This window comes from Octopus sinensis, linkage group LG1, assembly GCF_006345805.1.
Source record: "Octopus sinensis linkage group LG1, ASM634580v1, whole genome shotgun sequence".
Lineage (NCBI taxonomy): Eukaryota > Metazoa > Mollusca > Cephalopoda > Octopoda > Octopodidae > Octopus > Octopus sinensis.
The window spans coordinates 191267336-191275169 of NC_042997.1; the positions used below are offsets into that span (position 1 = coordinate 191267336).

The 7834-nt window shown below is 37.5% G+C and overlaps 1 protein-coding gene across 2 annotated transcripts in view; it reads right to left on the reverse strand.

The window, feature by feature from the left end:
• LOC115216256 (protein crumbs-like) overlaps positions 1-7834 on the reverse strand; it is a 220306-nt gene that overhangs the window by 144296 nt on the left and 68176 nt on the right. The window lies entirely within an intron of this gene.

Consider the following 7834-nt stretch of genomic DNA (forward strand, 5'->3'; position numbering starts at 1 on the left):
TTACGGATTAATTTGGAAGTACTTTGGTAGTTAGAATGTTGACAGAATGAGAGAAATAATTAAAGGGAATTTTAAAATATAAAATGGAAAACAAAAGAGATCTACAGCTAAGCAAACGGATAATTCATTCCTCTAGTCTCGATCATATTGTAGAGAAAATAGCAGGTAATACTAACAGGTGCTGGACTAAGAAAAGTTGTACTAAACTTTTGCCTAGGGCCTAATGTGACAACCTGGTTAAAAAGTGAGATAGTTATGAAAAGGGCATTGTTGGCAACATTAAACATTCAATTGCCTGGGGAGAGTAAAAAAAAAAAGGTGATGGTGACAGTGGTGGTGGTACTTTCCAGTTGTTATAAGTTGTATGTGTGTTCGGGCAGAAGAAAGTGATGTTATTCAGTTTGGGGAGTAACACATTAAAATAGTTAAAAATTACCATGGACATGAAGTGAGCATTTTAGCTGATGTAAAAAGTTGTGAAACATTGATGAGAAGTAGTCTTGAAGTGAACTTTTTTTTTTTTCACATAGCTGTCCCTGGAACTACAATAATATAATTAAATCCAGGTAAGACATTAATGACACTTGTATTACTAGTCGCTAATTGAGAAAACAAATCAGTCAACAATAAACTATTTATAACCCAAGGTGAATCATACATTAAAAAACCACCAATGTTTTAGATATCAAATTAAATTTTATAATCCTTTCCACTATAAATATTTTAACATTTGAAAGAAGAAAAGATGACAAATTGATTTATTCGTTTTTACATTTTGATTTACTCAGATTTTTACAGATGTTAAATAACCAAAAATTATATGAAAATTTATAAAATAGAATTAACAATGTTATATAAAGATTTTTTTAAAATTGTCCGTTATTCAGTTAAAACTTTTGTGCTTCCCTCAATATTAAAGTTGGTAAAATTTTAAAAAGATTACTTTTACGAAATTTCAGAGTGTTTCTCATTTACGGAAATAAATTTGTTTATGGATAGAAAAATTACCAGTTTCCTGGTTTATTATTACATATGTATTTCATATAATAAAATACTGTTACATATATTTAAAAAGTAACCAGTCGAACGACATCAATCTTATGAATCAACTAATTTATGAAAGAAAACAAAAAAATATTGAACTGGTTTCGTGAAAATTTTTTTTTCTGTCAAGCATAATAAACTTAAGGATTAATTTAGATTGAGTGAAAGAACGACTAATATCTATTTGACAGGAAGGAAAGGAATCTAGACTATGTGAGATGATGAAACAAGATGATGAATGCCCAACGTATTTTACTAGAGTTCATGAACTAATCTGAAAGTAACAGAGAGATAAACACTCACCATAAACAAACTTGAGCTGAGGAAGTTAGAGGAAAATAAATACAGGTGTTGAATTGTGATACATTGTAAGGGAAAGCATAGATAACTTTTCAATTGTTTAAAAAAAATTTTATATACCCGATTTAAATATATGTTTTGTTAAAATACCAAACAGGTGTCTGTCTACTTGTCTGTCTAGCAAGAGAGGAGAGAGAGTGTATAAGAAAAATTACAATTCTATCAGCGCCCGGTTACCATGTGACAACTGTTGAGACATGAAAATAATTAGTGCTCCAGAATTTTGGTGGACTACATATCACTTAGACACACCTGTGCTTAAAAACTGATTCGGGCAGACAGTTTCTTTTTTTTAATTGTCTCTCTCCTCCTACTCAGTTTTCTGTCTATACAAGCTTTCTCTTCCTCTTTGTCCTTCTTCATCTCTTGCCTCTTTCACATTCCTCTTCCCTCTCTCTCTCTGTTTCTTACATTTCTTATTCCCTCCCAATACCAGGTAGCGGTTGATGACAACACTGAACTATACAAGTTTATGGATCCGGTAATAACTACTCCTAAATGAAAGAATAAAATAAAATAGAACAAAAGCCAGCATGTCAGAAGTTAACACAAAAGAACGAAAAGAAAGAGAGCGATGTCAAGGTGTTACTATCAACAACACCACTCTAAGCCAAGTCAAATTTTGCTGAGATTTGCTATTAAACAAATTTGAACATCACTGGCCTACCCACCTCAGCTGATGGTTTACTAAAATTGTTGCTAGTTGAACGAACAAGGGAAGGAGATGATGATGATGTAGACAATACAAAGACATCTTTTCACAACGTAAGAAGACACTCTTCGGGTGGCAAATATATCAGGATGTAAATATGATAACGAGCAGGAAGAGGAACAATAATAAAGAGGTTCCAGAATTCGGAAGTGATATGACTCAGCAGAGTAACCAAAAGGAAATTGGCCACACCCTATACAGGTAACAGGACCCTACACACGTACCTGTATAAGTTGCTTTATGTCGAACGAACGAGAAAGGAATGCTCATTACATATTGTAGAGGTTTTGTTTTTGTTTTCTTTGCTTTTTTTTTTTACTGCTGCTGAGTTTGTCTCGCGGAAGATCAGTGGTATGACACACTCGAGTCACGAGACAACCTCTCAGCTTCAGTTGCAAAAAAAAAAAACTAACTATATGTACATATGCCCCATCTTAAGACGTTGCTCATTTTATCATTTCATAATTTTTTTTTCTTATACATATAATTGTGTGTAAGGTTGAGAGATAAGCTCAAGAATCAAGAATTTTCCCAAAATGGCATGCTTAAAAGTAAAAAAAAAAATGATTATCTGGAGACTCTAGGATAGCTATAGATACATGTTTCTGCTTCAATAGGCATCACCAGCACATGAACGTTTTCCAACCAATTCTTACCCTGACTATTATACTTTCAGAGCCATCACCTCTCGTGCTAATTATGTCACCTAGGCAACTGAAGCTATTGACTACTTCAAGTGAGCCAGCCAGACGTTTAAGCGAGTCTATTTCCAGTGGGCTCTTAGAATGCATTACTTCAGCGCATGTGCCACATATGAAACATGCCTTCTGTTTGTCTGCATTTGATTCCACTACACTTCTTGCATGTTACACTGAGTACAGCATATGGAATTTACACTTAGATGGTTAGAGATGTAGTAAGTAATGAACAAAGATAGAAGTGTAATTGATGGTAAATATATTTCTTTACTGCCCACAAGGGGCTAAACATAGAGGACAAACGGATTAAGTCGATTATATCGACCCCAAAAGGATGAAAGGCAAAGTCGACCTTGGTGGAATTTGAACTCGGAACGTAATGGCAGACGAAATACCACAGAGAGAACAAACAAGGACAGACAAAGGGATTAAGTCGATTATATCGACCCCAGTGCGTAACTGGTACTTAATTTATCGACCCCAAAAGGATGAAAGGCAAAGTCGACCTTGCGGAATTTGAACTCAGAACGTAACGGCAGACGAAATACCGCTAAGCATTTCGCCCAGCGTGCTAAAATTGCTGCCAGCTAGCCACCTTTTCTTCCTTTTGTACAATTCAATGCTTTTCTTCCTTTTATACAATTCAACGCTTTTTAAGTACAACACCTCCAAGTTTTCAATCAGTATCATTCTGTCTCAGCAGTATTAAGTATGTGTGAATGTGTATCATAAATTCATCTTGACTGGTGCTACTAGTTTCACCTGATGGTTTATTCAAGCAGACAAACTGTCAGGCAAAACTTAATGTCCTAGTCAAAACAAATTTCACTCAGCTGTTAGTACTGAGTCCCCTCCCCATCAGTAAATGTTTTGTTATTCATAAAAAATCTTGTTAAAATAACAATAAAACTAATAGTGTGTATGTGTGTCAGGCCACTCTTAGTGCTACCGGTAACTTGTGACCCAGTACAAACTGTCACATGTTTGGGCAGTTTGGTGACTAAACTGGAAACCCTACCAAGCCTTCTTAATAAGGTGGGTGATTTTCAATGAACTCCCTGCAGGATGAGCAATGAAATCTGTCAAAGGGCAGATGAACTTGGTAAAATCAACAGTCATCCAACAAGCTGGGAGTGAAGAAACCTAGTCTTTGTTTAGATATCACTCTAAGGAAAGAAAACTTTGATGTAACGCCTGCAACTTTGCATCAAATGATATAGGCTAATGCATACATTGTTTAGACAATGGGATTGACTCAGTGCAAATCCTTCCCATTCATTAAAAAGCTTTAGGTGCAGGCATCATTTGGTTTTTAACATCTCTGTTATGTGTTGTATACAAAGCTTGCATTGGCTTAGGTGGTAAGCTTGAAGCATAAAATCTGATAAACATAATTATTATTGAAACTACTTTTCATAAAATAATTTTGTTTTGCTTTTTTTTGTAGAATCATCATCATCATCATCGTTTAACGTCCGCTTTCCATGCTAGTATGGGTTGAACGGTTTGACTGGGGTCTGGGAAGCCAGGAGGCTGCACTGGGCTCCAATCTTGATTTGGCAGAGTTTCTACAGCTGGATGCCCTTCCTAACGCCAACCACTCCATGAGTGTAGTGGGTGCTTTTTACATGCCACCAGCACGTTGCCAGGCGAGGCTGGCAACGGCCACGATCGGTTGGTGCTTTTTACGTGCCACCAGCACGGAGGCTAGTTGGGGCGGTGCTGGCGTAAAAACATTTTTGTTTTTATTATTCTTTTTCCTTTTATTCTTTTATTTGTTTCAGTCATTTGACTGTGACTATGCTGGAGCATCGCCTTTTAGTCGAGCAAATCGACCCCAGGACTTATTCTTTGTAAGCCTAGTACTTATTCTATCGGTCTCTCTTGCTGAACTGCTAAGTGACGGTGACATAAACACACCAGCATCGGTTGTCAAGCGATGTTGGTTAGACAAACACAGACACACAAACATGTACATACAACCATATATATATATATATATATACAACAAGCTTTCAATTTCCGTCTACCAAATCCACTCACAAGGTTTTGATCGGCCCAAGGCTATAGTAAAAGACACTTGCCCAAGGTGCCACACAGTGGGACTGAACCTGGAACCATGTAGTTGGTAAGCAATCTACTTACCACACAGCCAGTCCTGCGCCTATAAAAACAATGTTTTGAGAGTCTTGGACTCAACAGCTGAAAACCAAAAAATTTCGAAAGAAATACTTGATGGTCCAATAGTAATGACAACATATTTCTTTAATTCATTATGCCAATGTTCAATGCAATTACTGGCCAAAGCTGAGAAAGACAAAACACTCAATGAAAGATTTCATCATGAAATGAAAGCATATGTTGGCTTAGGTGGTAAACTTCCTATACACCTACTGCAAGAGGTACCAAGTGTAGGTCCCTAGAAGGCTTGAAAGGCCACATCTGTACTGCTCATATCCAGTCTTCCTCAATTTATTCATTTATGCTTGCATAAAATAATAAATTTTCATTGAAACAATTTTTAATGAAAGATTTCATAGAATAATTCTGTAAGTGTAGGAGTGGCTGTGTGGGAAGTAGCTTGCTTACCAACCACATGGTTCCAGGTTCAGTCCCACTGTGTGGCACCTTGGGCAAGTGTCTTCTACTATAGCCATGGGCCGACCAAAGCCTTGTGAGTGGATTTAGTAGACGGAAACTGAAAGAAGCGCATGTTATATATGTATATATATGTATGTTTGTGTGTCTGTGTGTGTACCCCCAACATCGCTTGACAACTGATGGTGGTGTGTTTACATTCCTGTAACTTAGTGGTTCGGCAAAAGAGACTGATAGAATAAGTACTAGGCTTCCAAAGAATAAGTCCTGGGGTCGATTTGCTCCACTAAAGGCACTGCTTCAGCATGGCCACAGTCAAATGACTGAAGCAAGTAAAGAGAGAGAGAATATATATTGAATTCTAACACCAGGTTATTAGTATCGTTATGCCTAAGTGAAATATCAAAATATAAATTATATATATTATATATCTCGATTATTAGGACCGCTTTAAAGCCTTGAAACTCTTTTCTCTCCAGTGCCACTGTGAGCGGTACATCATTTGTACGATGTGGAGAATATACCGCCAACATTGCCCAAACAACCTGAATATTAGTTTCAAGGTTCATCCAAGGCTGGGACCAACGGGCCATATGTCCCCTGGCCAATTCAGGATCACAGCATATAGGTACACTGCAACATAATTTCTTTTCAACAGGCCCTGCCCTGTTTAACATTGTCTCAAAACTGATTAAAGAGGAAAAGGATCCCATCACTTTTAAACGGAGTCTGGAAAGATTTCTTCAAGGAATACAAGATAAGCCACCCATACCTGGAGACAACTCACTACTTGAATGGACCATAAACAAAACTTGACTTAAAAAGGATTTAGATAATCCTATCAGGTGGTGCTATTAAGTTAGATATGGCCTGGACCAATCTTTGGTTGAAACATATCTAAGCTTTATCTAAGTTTTATATCTTTTAAAAGTTAATTACTGTGAGATTAGAAATTAGAACATAAAGAGCCATAGAATTTAGTGGAACAAATCAACCTCAGTACATTTTTTTTTTAAGTCTGATACTTATTCCATTGATGGAACCACTAAGTTATAAAGATGTAAATAAACCAGCACTGGCTGCTAAATGCTACTAAAGAGGACAAAATGAAAGACACACACATAATGGGCTTTCACAAGATTCCCCTCTCTCTCTCTTTCGGAGAGGCACTGAGCACCTACACACACATATACACACATGGCAGTAACTTCTGCCTACCGAATTCAATCACAAAGCTTTGGTCGACTCGGGGCTATAGTGGAAGACACCTACCCAAAGTGCCACGCAGTGGGACTGAACCCGAAACCATGTAGCTAGGAAGCAAACTCCCTAACCACACAGCCGATCAACCAAATTCATTCCAAAGGCAACTGAAGATACTTGCTCAATGAGTCACACAGTGGAACTGAACCCTAAACAACATGGTCACAAGTGTGACCTTTTTTAGCCATACAGCCATGCCTGTGTCATTGTTTTTGAGACTTTCTTCAAATGGAATATGAAGAAGACATAGTAAATGAGACATTCCAGAATGTTCCAGCCAGTTGCTACTAATAAAAGGAAAGAGAAATACGTAGCATTTCTAATTTATATCATCATCCAAAATTTCAAAATAAACAAGAAAAAAAAATAACAAATCTTAAATTTAAATATTTCAGCGATATAAAAATAGATAAATATCCATTAAGCATATGCATGGTGAGTGTTTAGACAAAGGCAGCAGATGTTAGCTTTGATACAATTCAGTGAAGACAGGTCAGTGTAATTAGTTTGAAAAGACTAAAAATTCCTTAACACAAAGGAAGGAAGAAAACCAGAGGCTGCTGACCCATATTGTGTGAATATTATTTTCTTTTAATTACTTCATATATATATATATATATATATCATCATCATCATAGTTTAAAGTCCGCTTTCCATGCCAGCATGGGTTGGACGATTTGACTGAGGACTGGCAAAACAGATGGCTGCACCAAGCTCCAATCTTGATCTGGCAGAGTTTCTACAGCTGGATGCCCTTCCTAATGCCAACCACTCTGAGAGTGCAGTGGGTGCTTTTACGTGCCACTGGCACGAGGGCCAGTCAGGCAGTACTGGCAACGGCCACGCTCAAATGGTATTTTTTACGTGCCACCTGCACAGGAGCCAGTCCAGTGACACTGGCAATGACCTCGCTCGGATGCTTTTTCACGTGCCACCGGCACAAGTGCCAGTAAGGCGACGCTGGTAATGATCACGCTGAAATGGTACTTTTTCCGTGCCACCAACACAGAAGCCAGTTAGCCGCTCTGGCAATGATCACGCTCGGATGGTGCTTTTTAGCACTCCACTAGCACGAATGCCAGTCATCAAATTTGATTTCGATTTCACTTGCCTCAACAAGTCTTTGCAAGCAGAGTTTATATATATATATATAGGCCCA